General features: G+C 41.8%; 1 protein-coding gene across 1 annotated transcript in view; it reads right to left on the reverse strand.

The window, feature by feature from the left end:
* The window catches only part of MCHR2 (melanin concentrating hormone receptor 2), a 137,046-nt gene extending 116,652 nt beyond the window's left edge, over positions 1-20,394 (reverse strand). The window contains exon 1 of the mRNA XM_075597523.1: positions 20,078-20,394. The gene's annotated coding sequence lies outside the window, so the exon portion shown is untranslated. The remainder of the gene's footprint in view (positions 1-20,077) is intronic.
* Between the last annotated feature and the right edge of the window lie 1,989 nt (positions 20,395-22,383).

Consider the following 22,383-nt stretch of genomic DNA (forward strand, 5'->3'; position numbering starts at 1 on the left):
AATGCAAATAATTAAAATGATCTGTTTTGGGTCATTATGAAATTGTCCTGCATGAATTGCACATGCTAAGACACAGTAGACTGCGATATGCAATTTTATTGTCAAATATTAAATTTTGCCAAATATGACCAATATTCATCACAGAAGGTTTTCTGCTACCCCTAGCAATTATACACGCCTTAAAAAAATATATATATATTAAAAAAAATATAAAAACACGTTCAATGTCCTATTGCGCATGAGCGAGGGATGTGCAACAACCAGCAAGTGACATTAAGAAGTTTACAGCCAAAGCCTTATACATTATACACCACATTAACCAGGAAGTGGAATTAAAGCATGAAACCTTACGTGCAGATATATTATTAAAGGTGATGACATAAATCAGTATGTGCTGTGCAAAAAATGTGTGATACATTTTTACAATCTTAACTCTGGTAATACTGTATACAAGTAAAAATAGGGAACGTTTAAACAACCACCAACTTGCACCAACATAATTTTCGGATTGTCAATTGGACAGTTTAATTTCTGAATAAAAAAACAAAACACTAAGTGCTGTACTGTATACAGGTAGTGCGCATATGTTAACTCACGCTCTAGTGCTCATGCATTCACACATTTATGGCTATTGCACTCATACACACAGTATGCATGTGTAATTGGGAATTAATGTTACTACTGTATAGTATTTTATATTTACCTCAATTATAAACCTTGCCAACCAGGTGGAGATGACCCAATGTCTGGGATGTACTGTGCGTAGCAGCTAGAGTCGCTCATGTAGTCGGCATGAAAGCTATCAGGTGCCTCCTGTAGCTGTACAAGTCTTGTATACTCTATCTTCCTTACCTAGTTACTCTTGTATACTATATCTTCATTACCTAGTTACTCTTGTATACTCTATCTTCCTTACCTAGTTACTCTTGTATACTCTATCTTCCTTACCTAGTTAGCACCTCACCGTGGTTCACATTCTCAGCTGTGCGGGAGTTCCCCTTTGTGTGTAGCCTCCTGTAGCTGGTATCAGGTGGTGCCAAGTAGCCAGGATTTAGGTTCATCAGGTTTTCAGTGACAGTCAGATCGATATTGCAATAGTATTTGTAAACTGGTGGTGGCACATTGCAGGCTCGGGAAGTACGATTCTTCAATGTATGAAACCCAACCTTTCTCCTTTCTTTTAGGTTGCCATGATGAAACATACCAGCAAAAGCTGGATTCACTGACAAATAACCTCTGGTTTTCCCTGGAGGTGGGGGTATTCGAATAAAGCAATCATTCATAGATAAATTATACTGTATCAAATTCTTCCAGGCCTTTGGCGTGGGCGATAACCTGAAGTTGTCATACTTGTTAATGATATAAGGTCAGGTAGCCACGAATGCAGGGATGCAGAGCACAGCAGAGAAACAGGATTCCACGGGACAGCAGCGGTATGGTAAAAAAGATCCTTTATTTAAACATCACGGTGCAGACAGGAATGGGTGCAAAAAACCTCCGCACCCATTCCTGTCTGCACCATGATGTTTAAATAAAGGATCTTTTTTACCATACCGCTGCTGTTCCGTGGAATCCTGTTTCTCTGCTGTGCTCTGCATCCCTGCATTCGTGGCTACCTGACCTTATACTCAACCCGTAGAAGCACGCATCTTGGAAGGCATCATGGGCATGGTCACGTGAGTTCATGTACTTCAATATTGTACTTTGAGGTATTTCATTGGTGTTAATAGTCGTTTGTCAGACCCAGTCCACATTGGCAGTGAGGGGGTGGGGCTCATATAGCTCCATTACCCACACTCACCAGGACATTTTATATAGGTCTCAGACATATACGCTCACCCATACATACCTCATTTGCTCACTTATATACCATTAACCCAGCCTATTACCGTTCTTCAATCAAGAAACCAATGTATTATCACATGTTGAACATCCAAGGTCCTTAGAGCACTATCACTGAACTTTGTTCTCCTACCTTGTTAATGATATAGCCATATATCTCTGCTAAATTTGCCATATCTGTTCCAGCATTAATTGCAGATAAAATAAGGTAGGCATCTGGACAATACTGTATGTCCATGCAGACACTGACCAGGGGGGCAGGCAAAGCGATGTAAAATAATGTCCACCACATTCTGTTTTGTAACAAACACTGAAAACAAGCATATAGTGAAGCGCTCCACCTGTGAGATTAACCTGTGAGGTAAAATAAAATCATATACTAGTGGTAAACAAATAATACTCTGTTAAAGCGCACCAACTAACTAGTGATGGAACTAAAAATAATATTAATTACAGGTGTGCGTGTGTGTGTGTGTGTGTGTAAATAAGGGCAAAAAAATGGGTGATAACCCAAACAATGTGTGAATTCTAAAAGTAACAATGTGGTACAATTTAGAATGGCAGCCAAAAGACAATAAGCAAGTCTATACAATGACTTGCACAGAATGCAATAATAAATAGAATATACTACACAATGTGAGTGCATATCTATGGTCTTGCACATTGTAATAAATGTTATCCCTGGTACCATACTATGTCTATTTTATTCATGTTATTGGTACTGTGATTTGGAGGCTACGTGGGATTCAGAGATCCAGTTCTTCCGATTGAAGATAAAGACATAATCCATTGCCTGTGTACTACTTATCTGTTGGAAGAAGGCATCTGAAAATTGCAATGTTTTAAAGAAGGTTACTGTGCAATTGTCTGTTTTATTCTCTCTCTTGTATCCACACAATTATCAGTCTTTCAAGAGACAAAGTGGGATCAGCGATCACTATACTGAGACTGATTTCATTATCATATTCCAGGACTGGTATTATTGACACTCACTGCACAAAGGACTTTTGTTCTCTAGTTTTTTATTACATTCTGTTTTGTAATTTAATGTGAGATGCCTAAATTTGATAACGTCTTCAGTGACCAAGATCATTTTGACAATGGAGCAGTGTATTGCAGATTTGTTTAACTGTTATAAAGATATCTGGACATTGCCTACACACTGAACTATACAGTACATGCAAAGACGTTCACGTTTGCCATCTGGTGGATACGTGCTAAACTACAACCACACAAATCTGAATCCCGGTAAACCAGGTAATCATCTACAGGTAAATAAAGGTGCGATTGCCAGACTTCACGGGACAATGATTCATTGAAGCATGGCAGACGGCACTGAGATTGGTCTGAGAAATGATCGAATGTTGGTGGCTGCATCTGTACAAGTCAAAAAGGCGTTAATAGTAAGCCACATAAAATGCACCATCTTTTAAACAACAAAATTATTACTTGCAATAATTTTAAGGAATATGATACATATAGTGCGATTTGTATTTTCCTTTCTAGAATAGCAATGCTTTTTTATTTATTCATAAAAATCTCAGTAAATATATTTATATCTCAATGCTTTCATCATACAGTCAAAAATTCAATTAAATGTTAAAATCCGGCCTATATAAATATCTGGCATTTAATAGGTATGTGGCTACATTGAATCCACATAATGTGGGTTCTCTGACACCAACACACAGGGTATTATCTCTTTCCTTTTCTCCTCCTACTTCAGTGGAATGTTGCTATTCTTTCCCCATTATGAATCTCAGACTGCTTACATAACACTGCCTGTGAACATAAAACAATAACTCACATGACTATACAAAAACACACAACAAGACAGACATGGGACAAACAATGACAAGGCTGTAAAGATAAAAGAGCTAATTTAATATAAAATAAAACAATGATATATAGATGGATGATGGACAAGAATGATCGCTGGTCCGGTAGGTTAAAACCGAAACCCTACTCACAGGATAGGTGATATAGTCAGGCAATGAATAATGGCCGCTACAGAATACACAGTCCTCCTCCGGTCACATCGGAGCTTCCATAGAACTGCTCCTTTGTTTCACCGCGTTCCTCAGGCGGATGTTCCATCACTCAGGAGAAGTGTGCGCATGCGCACGAAACGCATAGGGCAATTCTCAGAGCTTGTTTGACGAGATCAGCGCGTCAGGAGTGAATCGGAAGCAGGAAGTACCTTCCTCCCCAAGGCCCGCCTCCCAGTGATGAAACATCCGCCCGAGGAACGCGGATACACATTAATATCAGCACCGGAGACCCCCAGCATGAATTCCATGCAATAAAAATGCATTTACAGTCAACTCCATTACCTTAGAGGCTAATCACTAAGGCAATTAAGGGGTTAACCACCAGTGCCATCTTTTTTGGGTGAAGGTGGTATTTTGCCCTGGGTGGGCGTTTAGGCCTTGCAGGGGGGTTGCGGGTGGAGTTAACCCCTTCATTAACTTAGCGGTTAATACTGGTAAGGTAATGAAAGGGTTAAGCCTTCCCGCTACCCACCCGGTAGGTATAAACACCAACCAAGGGCCAAATGCCAACTTAACCCATCCTCGCTAACCACAATAAATATTTTAAAACACAACAACTTTACTACCCACCTCCTCTACCCCAACAACCCCAAACACATACAGTACAGTAATGGACAAAATTACTATTATCCACATATGGATAATAGCTCATTTGCCCATTGCAAAATCAAACATTAGCCATCCAGCATTGATAAAGTAAATAAAACGTTCAACTTACCCCTGCCATCATGAAGGGCGTCCTCGTCAGCATACGATGCCAGCAAGAATACAAGAAAAAATACAATACAATTTTGTTTATGAAGGCTTATAGAATAGGACCCTAGGTCTTCATTTTTGTCTTCTGTATATTTGAAGAAACTGATTACACTGGCGACACACTTTATTCGAGCTCGGCTAGTCCCACGAATTCGGGTATACTCGGGTGTATTGAGGTTTGTGACTGTTTTCTGCCCGAGTGCATTGCGTTATTTTCCAGGCAGGGATTGAAGCATTTAATTCCCGCTGGCTGCAATACTGCACAGTATATATATATATACTGCATTACAATTCATGAATTTATGCCATCTGGTAGACACGCGAAGCATTGCAGCCTATTAAATCCTAATCATTATCATTTAACAGATCAGCCGCCCGTCAGCCAGGCATGAACCATGGCTGGGAAGGCAAACGCAACGGGGCTTGTCAGAGGTGAGCGGCGCATTCCAGGTATCTGCCAGGTACATACTGGGTATTTGCTCGAATAAAGTGTGTCGCAGCAGTATATCACTAGCTGATGTGGCGGTGCCACTGGTTCCCTCTCCAGGATTTCCATGGCCTATGACTCCAGGGGGAGTTGACTTCCACCCCTGCTGTTTACTCCTGCCCACTACTTGTGCCCTCCTGATTTACACTCTGTGTGCCTCATAAAGTTGTCGAAGCCACCTTCCTCCTCCACTCATCACACACACCACAATACAAATTTGTCAGCTTTTTTCAGTACATTTACCTGTTAATTTACAAAAAATACTGGCTCACTCTTTTTTTCAGTAGTTGTATTGGTTACGTTTTCAGCTATTTATTTTGCCTTTTTAACTCATCATTTGTATTGTTTTTCGGGTGATTTTTGTAATGGAAAAAAATATATTGAATGTAAAAGTCTGACAATTTTCAGGGGAAGGGGGTCTAAAATGTATTAAATCCGCTTCTTCTGAATACATTGTATATGAGTTTTGGAGTAAAATTTAAAGACTTTGCATTTAATTAGGCTTACCACTAAATAAAACAGTAATGAAGTTAAGATAAAGAAAAATATAAAGGATGAGGGATTGTATATTAAAACATCATCACTTCCAGTGACCATAGATCTTCAATAACAGCAGGATTTCAGAATCCACACCACTTCCTTACACATGTAACGGGTATTCCACCCCACCCAATCTCATATGTAGTGTGGGTGAGTAGAACATGTGGTGTTACCGGTGTGGTGCGTATACCTGCAGGCTCACAGGAGGTCTGAGCCTCCGCTAATGAGAGCCTGGGGTGAATCCTCTGGAACGGATCTTCGTTTACAGCGCCTCCACCTATGTAGGATTCTAGGGAAGTGTAGAATGACCCTACATAGGAACCCACTCAGAAACCAGATACACCAGTATTAGGGATAACAGGTTTACTGAATGAACAAACACGAATAAGAACAACTATTACATCATCTCTAGTACCATCACAACAGTATAACATCCCCACACGGTGCCCACAGCCCAACCCTTGTCCCGTGGTCAGCGCTGCCACTATGTGTTAATAGAATGTTATGATCTGTTGGTGCACTTGTAGAGTACCTGCCGAGTGCTCCTGCACTCGGGCCTGCAACTACTTCTCAAAGGATCTGTCGACCTGGATCCCGTCTGATCCGGTGCTGTGAATCTTTGCTTGGGGTCCGCCAGGGGTGATCCCACCCGGGAGATAGTCTTTATCTTTGAACACCGACTTGAGCCCAAGTCGCCTTATGGGAACTGCAGCATCCGCTGATCCCTATCTAACCTTGGCACTACATGACAGGGTCCCTAACCTAGGGCCTGTCCCTGATGTACCGCAACCTGAGGTGACTTGGGGAAAACTCCTAGGGCCTGCGGGGTTAATAACCTACCCCCCTCCCCTACTACCCCAAGTCCAGAAACCTCACTAACCACTAGCTCCTAACTCACTAATCCTAACACTAACACGCCTGCAGCCGACACAGTTCTCACAGTCAGCCTGCAGACAGTAACACACGCTGCACACACACTGCACTCAGTACACGCAGCGTCACATACAACACTCAACACAGCAACCTGGAACCCGCAGCAAACACACTGCACACACTGTGCCTATTTGCCAGTGCGCACAGCACTACCCGCTGTGGCACTGCCAAACCTGCACCTTACATACACTAAGGGCGACCTCCCTATTTAGGGCCGTCCCTTATCAGTTACCCACTAACCTGGTGGGGAGTTGGGGCCTACCTGGAGGGTGAGGGTACCTATCAGGATGCAGGAGCTGCACTCACTCCCCGCATCCTTCCTTCCCCTTCAGCTCCTCTGCTCCAACTGACGTGACTCATGCAAAGCCCGGGAAAATGTATCTCTTTCCTCCAGGGCAGTCCTGCAGCCCTATTGGCTCCTATCAAGCACCTGGTGCCTGCCTCGCTATGCCTCATGGGAATTGTAGTCCCGAGGCCCCTACAATAACATTGAGGCCGCGTGCGTGCCTTCCCTCTGCCTACACAAACCTGTAATGGCCGCCGCAACCTCTCACTAACTTCCCCTACTCTCGCGCGACTCTCCTGCGCCTTCCCTGCCCTCACGCAACGGTTCCCTGGCTCTAGGGTTCTCCCTGCGCATGCGCGACTCTGCCCTGTCTCTCGCAGCCTCCCTGCGCATGCGCGAGCTAACTGGGCCGCCGGGGACTCACTGCGCATGCGCGAGTTGAAGCGCAATGGCGGCGCCCTATCCGCCCGGCTCCGGGAGCGCCGGGAGCCCTGAGATGCGCGTGCGGCCTTGGCAACCGGCCGCACGCGTCCCCGGCAACCCCCGAGCCGGGACCTGACCGCCCTCTCCCCTGCCACTGCCGAACGGAGCCGCCATTGGACGCGGCGGCCCCTGCGATCGGCAGTCAGGTGAGGAGGGTGCGGTAGCGCTGGGGAGACCTGGCTACACACACTACTTTTTAATCTCCATTGACCAACAATTAAAATTACTCTGCTAAACTTTTTAAGACCCAGATTCGCAAAGCTCTGTTATTGACTTAACACAGTGTTAACACCTAAATGCTTAAGGCTGAGGCGCATGCAGCTGAGATCCCTGGTCTGCGGTGAGCTGCAGGGAGAAAGACGGGGTGGGTGTTGCTGGGGGCGTGGCCCTGATGCCACCAAGCAGGTTTGCCCTCATTGGCTGAACTGCTGGGGGGTGTGGCCAGTGCTCTGTCGTACTGTAAGTTGTGAACACACATTTCCTGTCTCCAGGGAAATCTGGTCACACAACATGGTGGTCAAGGTGGGTAGCGGGCCTGGCCCCATTGAAGGGCATCTCTTGTACCTGCAGTGCACGCCATAGCGGGCACTGCAGCAGGGACCTAGCCTAACTGGTATCTTCAAAACTCACCAAGTGCTGCTTTCAGCCATAACCCTGAAATGGAGGGGGAGTGGGAAGGGAAAAAACAAACCAGGCAAGGAGATGGAGAATCTCCTTCCAAATAATATATGGAGAAACACAGGTGTTCAAAAAGGAACTGGAAAGCTCCACTATCAGTCTACTTTAGAGTTCTGCTTCTCACACCTGTAGCTAAATATACATTTAAAGCAGACTACTTCTGCTTCATGGTTGCCAGTTCATGGTGCTTTGTGCACAAACAGAAGCACACCTGAGATATAGAATCGGATATGCAAAGTATAGGAAGGAAGCCATGGGGAGTGGCCACTAACAAGTATGAGCAGTAGAGTTCAAAAGTATGCTGTGACAGTGGCGTTATTCAGCATCTGAGATTGTTCAATGCTAGCGATGCTGCCCTAAATAGAAAAGGTTGTGGGTTCTAAACTTGTTGGGTCTGATACTAGTACCCCTTCATCAAAAGGGGCCTTCGGTACTGGTCTATTGAAAATATGTTAGGAGGTGTGGAGTGGGAGGAATTTAAATATACTTTGCAACTCCCAGTGTACTCCTTTTTGAGCACAGGTATTTATCTATTTTTTTGAAGGGAGGCTTTAGTCCTCTCTCTCCCCCTCTCCCCATTTGGCATTGTTAAACTCAGGGAAAATAACCTGCTACATAGGCATAGTATATTCCCTGACTTAACAGAACTTTGTGGATCTAGCCCTAAATGTGCACCACCCACTAGTGTTTCTAAATTATCCATTGAAATGTAATGCAGCAAGATGAGACATAAATAGAAAATAAGGAAGCTTGCTGCACATGTGACACTGTTTGCCACCTACAGTGTAAAAGTCTGATTAAAGAGCAAAGTGGGCTTCTGTTTAAAAGAAAAAAAAGAGGTTATTTCACTTCAACGTCTTCAAGGGGAAAATAAGCCTTAACATATATCTGTGTCTTATGTAATACCCCTTTAATTTCTATATGATACATATATGTATATCGAGTTCGGGGGCCTGAGTCCGCCTCCCCAAGACTATCTCGTTGCAGCAGTGCAGTAAAATCAGAAACTCGCCAGACAAATGTGTTAGGGGTTAACCTTTCTTATATATGTATATATGATGGAAAAGAGAGCCAGGCTATCCCCCCGGTCTAACGTGATCAGAAGCTACCACCCTCTAACAGTAGCGCAGTTTAAAAACACACAGTTTGTCCAACAACACTCCCCCCTTCCCAGCGCTTGCGCAATTGTCTTGGTATTGTCTCCGTGATATCCCTGGGGCCCCAGTTACTGGGTATCACCAATTTGTGATGAGCAACGTTGGAGGCCTATGTGGTGAAAAATGGGGAGCCAGCTGTTTATATGCTGAGATCCTCGTAAACAATTGTACTTGCACAGGTCATTCCCTTGTCTCGGGTTACTCACACTTCTCCTTCCCTTTATGGGCTTGGGGCAGTCAGGAAACTGTTCCATTCAACCGGCAAACCAATCCCTCCTCACAGGGGTAGCAAGAAAGGCTGTCGGTGTGGCAGTCCATGTGGAAATCCGTGCGCCTGTGGTTAGGATTAGTTATTGCCTCCTTCTATGGGGAAAGTCTTGTCTCTCTCTTTAGTCACATCTGCAAACCTTGCTCTCCGTAGGCCGACTGACCCTCTCCTTCCTGGTCATGTGTCATTTCTCCTTCCTGCTCCATAGCCATTGGTTGTGGGCATGTCCATCAATGTGCTGAGGACTGTGATTGGTCTAGCATTATATATACCAACAAACATGCTCAGAGGTGCAACACTTAATTGGAATGTGTATTGAAAATATATATTTTGCGATCTCTATAGTCACCATTAAATCACCGATACTTACTTGGGAGCTGTACAGCACGCATAGGAATGCATCCTTTTTGCTTATGTCATTTTTTTAAATCTAAGAAGGACTTAATGTCCCCAGAGTCGCAGTTAAAATTGCAAAAAAAAAGTGACTCCCGAGATCGAACCACCCTCAGCGATAATCCTCCAGCACTGGGGCAGCCACAGGTGTGATCACTCAGCTTGTCCTGGTGCCAAAAAACGTAAATCCTGCTAAATCTATACATTTAGCACCCTTCCTTAATAAACTTTTCATATAAGAGTTCTCCACATACTTGGCCTTGTTGAAAGTTTACATGAAAAATGAAAGTACCTGAAATCTTACTTAAAGCTGCAGTTCAGTCAATATCCTGCATGTGTGTTTTTTTTAATAAATCAGTTCTGTAGTAAGAAAAAATACTTTTAGCATTTTCTGTTTTAAAAAAAACAACTTTGAAAGACCAATTTTCTTGTATTCTATTTTAACAGCCATTTGCTAAGGTACTGCCCCTTCATGTCCTGTCACAAGCCCTGGCACACCCCTTTGTCAGCCCTGTCCTCCATCTAGCACATGTCAGTGCAGGAGTGCTCATGAATATTCATGAGCTTCCACTAACAGACAAGCAGATTATAAACAAATCCCAGCTTTTAATATGTCACCAAATTTCGACCTATCAATACATGGAGAACGAATTGACCTGCAGCTATACAGGCATACCCCGGTTTAAGGACACTCACTTTAAGTACACTCGCGAGTAAGTACATATCGCTCAATAGGCAAACGGCAGCTCACGCATGCGCCTGTCAGCACGTCCTTAACAGCAATACCGGCTCCCTACCTGTACCGAAGCTGTGCGCAAGCGGGGAGAGTATAGAGCCTGTTACAAATGCGTTATTTACATCAGTTATGCACGTATATGACGATTGCAGTACAGTACATGCATCGATAAGTGGGCAAAAAGTAGTGCTTCACTTTAAGTACATTTTCGCTTTACATACATGCTCCGGTCCCATTGCGTATGTTAATGCGGGGTATGCCTGTACAGTTCTTTAGGTAATTAGAGATTGCACATATGAAACTATTAAAGTAAAAAAATAAATGTAAAAAAAAAAAATAAAAGACTGAACTGCAGCTTTAAGTCGACACTAAAAATATAAAAAGTTTTGCTGTTTACAGATACAATGTTTCAAATAAAGTTTACTGTCCATAAAAACACACCCATAATATAAATGTAGTGCATTTCAAACCTAAAACAAAGAAAAATGTACACCTGTTTTTTGTTGTACAGTATGTGTAACGTAAAAGATGTTGCAGGCATGACTTAGACGTTGCACTTGTCTTTTCAAATGTATATCTTTATTTCAAGATTTTATTTCCATTTTTCATGCACAACCTTTGTGCTGTCAAGTTCTTGTTCAGCAACACCTATGAATAATTTTAGGTTGTACAATCTGCAATCCATCTCCCCAAGGGACCAATATGGTCTCTATGATTCTACACATGAAAAATGAGAGAATACACAAGAAATAATCTTCTATTTTATTTGACCTACCAAGTTTCAGTAAGTAAGTAACATACCTGTACAAGAATACACAAATAATATTTGGAATTCTGAAAAGCATAGCATTGTCAAAAATATATTATTAGTTGAGGTAACTTTAACTCTTCATAGCAAGTGTATTTGCTTTGCTCTTCTCTGGTAATGTAGATAATTTTAATGACCCATTGGAGAGGAAAATATTAAAGCAGTGTTACCTCCTTGTTTTTTTCACTAGGTGGGAAGCGGGGGTCTCCGGAGGTGAACTGTGTTAATTTGAGCTCCGAGGACTCCCTGGGAACTATTCACAAATCTGTGATAAAATCAGTGCATTGGTGCCCAACTTTGCCTTTATTTATCGCGCACTAAAACATGAGGCCAAAGATGGCATTCACTAAGAATGAATGACATTTTTTAAAATGCCGATTAAAAAAATAATGTACTATCATCCGACCAGTTTTTTGTATCAGTGCTATCGCGCTATAAATCCTATAGCGTGGCAATTGATAGAAAAAATTGCAGCCTGGAAGAGCTGCATGGAGACGTAGCTCTTACTGGCGATCGTGCATTAAAATTATTGATTTTGATAATTGTGTGAGAGCATGGGGTCTCCTGAGCTGAACCACATTGATTTCAGACTCGGGACCCTGTTCTTCCCGAGATACAGGCCCCGGTATGGAGTGCCGGTATCCCCTGTGCTTTTAAATCTCCCACGTCATGTGAGCGTGTGATTTAAATCCTGCACTGGGATACCGGCAACCCATAACGGGGCCTGAATCTCAGGAAGTAGGGGGTCCCGAGGCTGAAATTAACGCGGTTCAGCTCAGAAGACTTCATGCTCCCTTAAACTAGTATCAAAACACAAAGTTACAAAAAAATTGGCTACGGTAGCGGCTATCAGCTATGGTAATGAAACTGCTTTAATTTGTATTAATAATGTGTGGGAGCAGGGGGTCTCTTGAGATAAACCGCATTGATTTCAGCCTCGGTGACCCCCTGATTCCGGAGTTACAGGCCCCCGTATGGGGTGCTGTTATCTCCTCCAGTATTTAAATCCCCCGGTCACGGGAGTCCCCCTGCTCCTGCACACTATTATTAAAAATTACATTAAAGCAGCTTCATTACCTTAGTGGCTATCCGCTAAGGCAATGGAGTCGTTAAGGCACAATAGCAGGTTTATTGGGGGCAGAGGGGGTAGGTGAAGGGGTACTTTACCCCCTCTGTCCCCAATAAACATTACAATATCTACTACCCACCAATACACAACCCACCCACCCCCTATACCCCAAACAACGCCTGTACCACCATAACACACATAAAAGCATTTTGTTCTGCAGAAATTGATACCAGAGGCCATTGGAGATATCCAGGGGTCTTCGGTTGGTCTCCATAGGTGTCCTGGGGTCCTTGGGTGGTCCCCGTTGGCTTGCGTTACCAATCCAGTGCCGGAACAAAAATGTGCAATACATTCAAATAAATACACCCCCCAATACATACAGTACAGTAATGGGAAAAATTATTATTATCCAGATATGGATAATAGTGCATTTGCCCATTTAAAATAAAACATAAACCAGCAGGATAAAGTCAATAAAACTTGCACTTATCCCTGCCAGCCTGCCAGGATGAAGGCTGTCCTCAGCCTCATCACTGTCTTTGTCCTCCCTTGGCAGCCACAATACAGATGAACCCCGTTATAACATGGTCCTCGGGGGCCACCCGATCAGACCATGTTATAACCGGGGTCGCGTTAATTTTAAAAAAAATGTCTGTCGTGATCAGGGACTCTGCGCCCACCGACGGGGGAGAGCTGGGATAACTCCCAGCGTCGCAATGCCCTTCCTCCCCCCCCCGCAGCAGCACTTACCCAGCATCTGCAGCAGTTGATCTGTGGGGGGGGGGCAGGAGGGGATGTATGTCAGCTGTCTGAGTCCCCGTCCAGGGACCAGCTCCTTTTATCCTCCCCCACAGCAGCACTTGACAAGCATCTGCAGCAGTTGATCTGTGCAGAGAAGCTGCGAGTGGGGGGGGGGTGGGGAGAGTGGATGTATGTCAGCTGCCTCTGAGTCCCCCGGCCTGGGACCAGCTCCCTTCTATCCTCCCCCACAGAAGCACTTACCCGCATCTGCAGCAGCTGATTTATGCAGAGAAGCGGAGGGGGGGGGTTTAGGGAAGAGAGCTCATGCAGCCTTTGCTGGGATGTCAGCTGTCTCTGAGTCCCCTGGCCAGGGACCAGCTCCCTTCTATCCTCCCCCACAGCAGCAGAGGTAATTTTAAAAATGGGAGCCGGGTTAATACCGCGTTATAGCGGGTCGCGCTATAATGGGTTGAGCTGTTACAATAAAAAATACAATCTAATGGCCCCTAACCCCTTAATAACCTTAGTATTGCTACTAACTACTAATTGCTGCTAATAACTGCTATAGTAATTGAGGGGTTAACCCACCTTCCCCCACTACCAACTCACCCTAACCACCCTACCTGGAACACTACCCCCACCCTCCACCCCCGCTACCCATTGATTGGCACAGTGTTAAATCATGCCCATATAATATATATTTGGTCAAATTGGATGTAGTATTGGGTTTTTCTGTCTTTTGTTGCACCCATATAATATGGGCATGCTTTGCCATAATAGCAATAAATAGGGAAGCTAAAAAAAAAAAAAAAAAACAGGTCCAAAATAAAACACATTACATGAAAAATATACACATTACAAATGGCAATAAAACAATTGATTGGCGCAGTGGTGCATCATGCCCATATAATATCACAGTCAATGGACAACCTAAAAAAAAAACAATCAGCAAAAGGAACACCAAAAATAAACAAGAATTAAAAATGAACACACCAAAAATAAAAACATAAAAAAATTAATGAAAACACCAAATAGACACCATAATTAAAAAGCAAAAGACCAAAAATAACCAACAATTAAAAAGCAAATACCTAAAAAATAACATATAGAAATGCATGAAAATTCCCATAATTAAAAAGCAAAACATAAAATAAATAGCAGAAATAATTAAAAGCAAACAACCAAAATACATTTAAAAGAAATAAAAACAATCATCTGCAAAAAAAATGCATTGCTTGTCACTGTATGTATATGTGTGTATATGTATATACAGTGGTGTGAAAAAGAAAGTACACCCTTATTGAATTCTATGGTTTTACATATCAGGATACAATTAACAGGTCTTAAAAATAGGTAAATACAACCTCAGATGAACAACAACACATGACATATTACACTGTGTCATGCTTTATTTAACAAAAATAAAGCCGAAATGGAGAAGCTATGTGTGAAAAACTAAGTACACCCTTACTGCTTCCATAGGAATTAAGATGCTAAGTAGCAGACAGGTGCTGATAATCAAATGCCCTTGATTAATTGATCATCAGCAAATGTGACCACCTCTATAAAAGCCGAGGTTTAAGCAGTTTGCTGGTCTGGAGCATTCAGGTGTGTTAACACAATTTCAAGGAGGAAAGACATCAGCAATGATATTAGAGAAGCAATTGTTGCTGCCCATCAATCTGGGAAAGGTTATAAGGCCATTTCCAAACAATTTAAGTCCATCATTCTACAGTGAGAAAGTTTATTCAAAAGTGGAAAACATTCAAGACAGTTGCCAATCTTCCCAGGAGTGGACGTCCCAGCAAATTCACCCCAAGGTCAGACCGTGCAATGCTCAGAGAAATTGCAAAATACCCAAGAGTTACATCTCAGACTCTACAGGCCCCAGTTTGCATGTTAAATGTTACCTTTCATGACAGTACAATTAGAACAAGACTGAAAAAGTATGGTTTGTTTGGAAGGGTTGCCAGGAGAAAGCCTCTTCTCTCTAAATAGAACATGGCAGCACGGCTTAGGTTTGCAAAGTTGCATCTGAACAAACCACAAGTCTTCTGGAACAATGTCCTTTGGACAGACGAGACCAAAGTGGAGATGTTTGGCCATAATGCACAGTGCCACGTTTGGCAAAAACCAAACACAGAATATCAGCACAAACATCTCATACCAACTGTTAAGCACGGTGGTGGAGGGGTGATGATTTGGGCTTGTTTTTGCAGCCACAGGACCTGGAACCTTGCAGTCATTGAGTCGACCATGAACTCCTCTGTATACCAAAGTATTCTAGAGTCAAATGTGAAGCCATCTGTCCGACAGCTAAAGCAATGATCCCAAGCACACCATCAAATCTACAACAGAATTACTGAAAAAGAAAAGAATCAAGTTGTTGTAATGGCTCAGTCAAAGTCCAGACCTCAACCCAATTGAAATACTGTGGCTGGACCTTAAAAGAGCTGTGCATAAACAAATGCCCACAAACCTCAATGAACTGAAGCAAAGTTGTAAAGAAGAGTGTGCCAAAATTCCTCCACAATGATGTGAGAGACTGATAAAGTCATACAGAAAACAATTACTTCAAGAAATTGCTGCTAAAGGTGGTTCTACAAGCTCTACACAGCTTTTAAACACAGCATGGGACTAGCAAAGTTAGTTTGTACTTGCTATGCTAGTCCCATGCTGTGTTTAAAAGCCGTGTGAATGGTGATGCATCCGCTTAAATGGGCTCCATGTGAATGGATATTCCAGGCAAAAGGTGACACATGCTGTGCTCATTTGCATGTCATTTCCCAGAATCCCTTGCTGCAGTGGAAGCACTGTATCCTAGGTGATAATGGAGAAAGGCAGGGTTGTAGACCTGTCTAAGATATGTGAATGTGGTCCCAAGTGATATTTTGTATTGGCTCTATGCTAATGGTGGAGTTTTTTTGTTGCCTTTTTCACCCACCCACCATAACTTAAAGTGTGTATATATATATCAGTACCGTGATAGCCGAGCTTCAATAATCAAAAAATAAATAGATGATACTGTTCTGTGGCTAACGAAAGGCTTTTATTTGTGCGAGCTTTCGAGATACACTGATCTCTTCTTCTAGTGTATCTCGAAAGCTCGCACAAATAAAAGCATTTCGTTAGCAACAGAACGGTATTATCTATTTATTTTTTTAATATATATATATCATCCCTTAAGGTGGCATACATAAATACTTTGTCAATCAATGGGCAATGAAAAAAAAAGTTAATTAAAAAATACAAGGAAAAAACCTGCAAAATTAAAATAACATACATTTAATGGTTTTTCTTACCTTTTTAGATATCTTCACCCTCCAATTCCCGGGATCTCAGGAAGCTCTCGAACAAAGAAGCCATGATCTTTAACAGTCATGGTCCTCAGATACAGCAAGTTTTTTTTTTCTTCTTTCTTTTCTTCGTCTGTTCGTCTGTAATCCAATTGGAGGTTCTTCTTCTTCTTCTTTGTATTTTTATCTTTACTATCCATTGTAATCCAATAGGGAGGAGATGTTGCTTCTCCTTCTTAGCATCAGATGAGACGGTACAGGCCTTACTGTATATAAGACCTGTGACATCAAATTTGACTGAGACATGGTTCCCATGCAATCTGATTGGCTGGGATAACCATGTGAATTTTTTTTTTATGATGACATCATGTAAAAGGAGTGAAGCCAGCCAATCAGAAAGGCTGTGCTTCCTTTTCCTTTAAGATGATGTCAACAAAACCATGATGGTTGCTATCACATAATTTCAACCAATCAGATTGTGAGATAGATATCACCAATCTGATTGGTGGTATGAATCCATGCATCCATCATCATTGTAAGAATAAAACAGTGCTTGAAGTGTTATATCAAAATGTGCAATCACCAATGCACAGCAGAATCAAACACAATTTTCATTGTATCTGTCACATAAAGGACCAGCAATCTTGATCACAGGATTCCTCCAATTGTCTACTTTCAGAAAATATAAATTGTGTCTGAATTACTGTTTATTAACTGAAATTGCATGAGAACATAGTGGTCATCCCCCAGAAGGTCAGGTTTGAAGGATATCCCAGCTTCAGCACAGGTTGAGCCACGTGCTGAGGTATGGATATTCATTAAACCTGACCTGTTTGGGGGGGGGGGCTCTAGGATTGGAGAAGTGCACCACTGCTGCTACAGGTAACAATCAAAAATATATTCTTGTGGTGAAAGACAAAGAAATTGCCCATGTCTGCACTTCGTGTGTACTTTCAAAAAATGTATAATTTTGTGAGGTTTCTTTTATGCTATGGGCGTGTGTTGTCTTGACAAACATGTCAAAATATGAAGTTGGTGTAGGAGGGGGAGTGGGAACACGTTACCCATGTTTAAATTAAATGGTAGGAATAGTACTAGAATTGTAATACTGGAGAACGCAATAGTCATAGTACCTTTTGCTTTCAGTACTGAAAAATTCAAGATTAAAGAGCCTTACGCAGCTTTACTAATTTGGGGTTTCTACTGGCCAAACACATATGTAGACCTATAGATAGCTGGTATCAATATACTCGGGGGAACACGGGGAAATAACATTTATTATTCCCTTTAATAATTACAATTAGAATATTTGAGAAATGTAAATGTCCTGCTAACTGAATCATGTACAGGCTGAAGGATTGAGTGAGTTCTGCAGGAAGCTGATGCCATGCTGCAGAGGACCTATATACCGAGAGGATAGTTGATTATAATTTTTTTCACCAATCTCTGTTTTGCTGGATCGTAAGAGTGGCAACTTTTTGATTATTTTTGTAAAGGAAAGTACCACAGTTGCTTTCAACGAGTGGGAAGGGGCCTGAAGAAGGGGGCTCTCTCATTTTGATTTTCTCTGTCATTTTTCTCCTACTCCCCTTGTGATTCTATTCTCTGTTGCACCTTTTTTTATTTGACAGTATACTGTTCACCTTTTTTTAACAGTTATCCTTTTATGTGCTTACTCACGATACTATAACACTTTGTGCAAGTCCTGTTCTTCATCTTTGTGTGCATATTCTTACTATTGAGCTGCAGATAAGTATTGTATTTTGCTTTGCCTATATTTGCAGTCATTTTTGCAAATCTATTATTCATTTGACATCACAGCTCTGATTTGTACCATTGTTCACACACACACACACACACCACACACACCACACACACACACACACACACACACACACACACACACACACACACACACACACACACGTATATGTGACATGGACTGAGTTAATATATTCGTGTCTGTCCTTACTTGGTGCTGTGTCATTCTGTTTATCTATTTACTGTATATCAATCTGTATCCCCATTGTACCGCATTGGGGATAACTGTGAAGCTTTGCAAATAAATTCTAATAGTACAAATGCTGTTGTTATAACAGTCAACTGTTGTTTCATAATGTAAGTTTTTTTTAATGTCTGGTAATCTAGCCCCAATAACAAAATTACTACAAAATATTATGATAACAGAATTTACAGAATACATATATATTTCCTGAGTTTGTGGATATTTGGGTGCTCTGTTTAGCAAAAAAATGCAGAAATGTTTCAAAAGTCTTGGTGATGAAGCAGTTTAAACAAATTCAGGCAGAACATGGATATTTATCCAATCCAGAAAGGACTGGAAGGATTTACAAAGAAATTTGTAATCCAGTCAACAACAAAAAAACAGATAAGGGTAATTTATGAAGGAAAAAAAAAAAAAGACTTGCTTAGTAAGACTACACAATTGCAGAACAATCAAAGGTAGAACATTACAAAGGTAATTGTTGACAAGCATGTACTGTATGAATACAGTATATGATATTCCATGAGACAATTCAGCCATTAATGTACTATTTTCACTGCATTTACAGCAACATACAGTCCACGTGGTGTAAATGATCTACACAAGGATCTAAAGTTTTTTTCTTTCAAATATATATCTTAAGCCTGTCTCGTTGACATATTGTGTTAATATAACAGTTCAGTATCTGCTCCCTAGAAACATGCACTGGAGAATGACTTACACATGTATCTATAAGAACTCAGCATGAGTACTGTATAAAGAAAAATTGACAAAATAAAATACTGTACCTTCTGAAATACAATTACATTCTAGCCTTCATTGTATCACAACACACAAAAGCCAGCAAATACAAAAACATGTCTGGTTTCTTTGAATCCATGATGATTTAAAACACAAGAAACAAAAATCCTATTTGATATTCAACATTTGTTCACTCAAAAGCTGTAGCATTTCAAAATTACTGCTCCTTATTTCCCACTACAGTATCTAAAATACCCCTTTGTGCCGGGGCATGACGAACTTACAGCTATAAAACAGTTCATCTTATTCCATAAATAATAACAGTACAATATTTCAGTTCCTCTAAGTAAGATTATTTTAAATGCTAAAACGCATACATAGGGTTTTACGCATGGTGGGTTCTAAATCGTCACTAAGGTGCATCATTCACAAAAGTAATCTTAACATACATCATTTGCAGGTAACAAGATTTGTGTGTGGGTGATCAAATGCAAACAAGAAAAAAAATGTGCTCAAAAGCTATTCAATTAAAGATGCTGAAATAGTGGCCCCCGTTTGGTGAAGTAAACTAATTAGTATATTAATTTGGTATTACACGCCTTCATAATTCATAACCCGTATGGTTGCATCATTTGCAGTTTGCATATACTGCTAAACAATTGCATTTTTCAAATCTTAAAAACAAGTTATTGCATGGATCACTATATGGATCGAATGATGCACTATTAAATCATTGTCATTGGTTTTAAACAGCTTGGTGTGAATCCCCCATGTGAAGAAGTCCCAAGTGAATGTAAATCCACATACCTTGACGTGAAGAGAAGTCTCTCAAATACAGACAAGCGTATATTTAACGTCAAACAGCATCAGGAAGACTTGAAGTCGCCCACTTGCTCCCTCCTTGTTAGTATAGACTCACAGTCACAGCACTGGAGGCTGCAGGCTGCGCACGGACAAGACTGCAGCCAGTTGGGCTTTTTGCTGTTTGCTGTTTGCTGTTTGCTGGAGGCGTTTCCTTCAGTACTGGAATGAGCTTGTCTGACAGAAAGAGTGGAGTGAGATGCTGAGGGTATGAGGAATTTTGCAAGTGGAAGGTGATGTTCAGGTCTCAGTTGAGTGCCTTGCAGCTGCTTCCCATTCACACACCTCTGCTGCACATCACATCCCAGAGGGGCACTGGGTACAATTACATCTACTACTTGCAATTTTATCTAAATATATCCTCTAAGGTTGTTCTGTACAGTACTTCTAAAAATAGGTTGGCAATGGTTGAATGTTTGATCAAATGTGTTCTCTGGGAGGGACTTAGGTTAAATGTGTATTATATTCAAATGTGTATTTGTGGAAATGAAAGCAGTGTATGATGATTATATCTTTGCATAAGCGTATTTCAGCTTAAAGCATCATCCCATTGAAAAGAAATGCCACTAGGTGAGAAGAAGAGGGTCTCCAGAGCTGTCACATTCATTTCAGCTCTGGAGACCCCCTGCTTCCCGAGATACCACCTTGTACTGTAGATGGTGCGGAAGCTGTATGAAAGTTTAAATCCCAATGAGCAATAGGAAGCCACGACAGATGATGTTGCGGCTTCCTATTGGCTCCCCGTGCCGCAGGAGATGTAATCCTCCATATGCTTTACCCAGCCTGGCATTATCGGAGGCAGGTATCTCAGGAAGGCGGAGTCCCCGGACCTGAAATTAATGCATTTCAGCTACGTAGAAAAAAAGAACCCAAGGCTGAAAGGCTTTTTAAATGCTGCTTAAATATCTTTCCAGCCAAATATTATTTAATTCTTCTTTTATCCTTGGGCAGGTCTCATGCCGGCCAGACAACAGAAATGTGTTCATTCAATGGTTTCTGGGGCTTGGCCACTCGTTACGCTACCATCAGAGACGCAGAGAGTCCTATCGGTGTGGGGGGGGGGGGGTGAATCAGAACCTGACGGACTGAATCATCACAGAGATCCAGGGGAGGAGAAAGGACTGAGCAGCTGATATAATTGGGAGTTAACTCCAAATACTGTAACAGGTGGATATATGGACACGGACACGGACACACACGCACACACATTTTAAGTTATGGTGGGTAAAAAGGCAATCAAAAAGCTCCACCTCCGCATATGGCCAATAAAGAATATCACTTGTGACCACATTCACATGTCTTAGACAGGTCTGCAACCCTGCCTTTCAACCATTATCACCTAGCATACAGTGCTCCCACTGCAGCAAGGGATTATGGGAAATGACATGCAAATGAGCACACGTGTCACCTTTTGCCTGGAAAATCCATTCACATGGAGCCCACTTTAATGGGGTTTTTACCTTTTTGCACTGTAACTTATTTTATGTAATCAGAAATGTGTTGCCAAGTAACCCATCACAGGTAGCTTGCTGCATGTGAAAACACTTTTTTATTACAAACACAATCTTATTTGTCATATTCCAGCTTTATCATACTGTTGTTACCTTTTCATTGCTAACTACAGATGGAGCCACCAGTATTAAAACACTTATCTGGGAAATTCTGGGAGATTCTGTGGCAGTCTCACAGTAAATGCCTCAACATCTCCAAATACAAAGAAACAACATACTGCTGCGACACACTTTATTCGAGCAAATACCCAGTATGTACCTGGCAGATACCTGGAATGCGCCGCTCCTCACCTCTGACAAGCCCCGTTGCATTTGCCTTCCCAGCCTGGGTTCATGCCTGGCTGACGGGCAGCTGATCTGTTAAATGATAATGATTAGGATTTAATAGGCTGCAATGCTTCGCGTGTCTACCAGATGGCATAAATTCATGAATTGTAATGCAGTATATATATATATACTGTGCAGTATTGCAGCCAGCGGGAATAAAATGCTTCAATCCCTGCCTGGAAAATAACCCAATGCACTCGGGCAGAAAACAGTCACAAACCTCAATACACCCGGGTATACCCGAATTCGTGGGACTAGCCGAGCTCGAATAAAGTGTGTCGCCAGTGTATGGTTTTGAAACAACAAAATAGTTTTAGAAATCACTTATATAACTGTTGTTATTTTCAGGATGCCTGCAGCTGGAGTCCTTGTAAGCCTGGATGCCAGAGAACCTTTGTTGCCACTATGCTTTCT

This window comes from Ascaphus truei, chromosome 4, assembly GCF_040206685.1.
Source record: "Ascaphus truei isolate aAscTru1 chromosome 4, aAscTru1.hap1, whole genome shotgun sequence".
Lineage (NCBI taxonomy): Eukaryota > Metazoa > Chordata > Amphibia > Anura > Ascaphidae > Ascaphus > Ascaphus truei.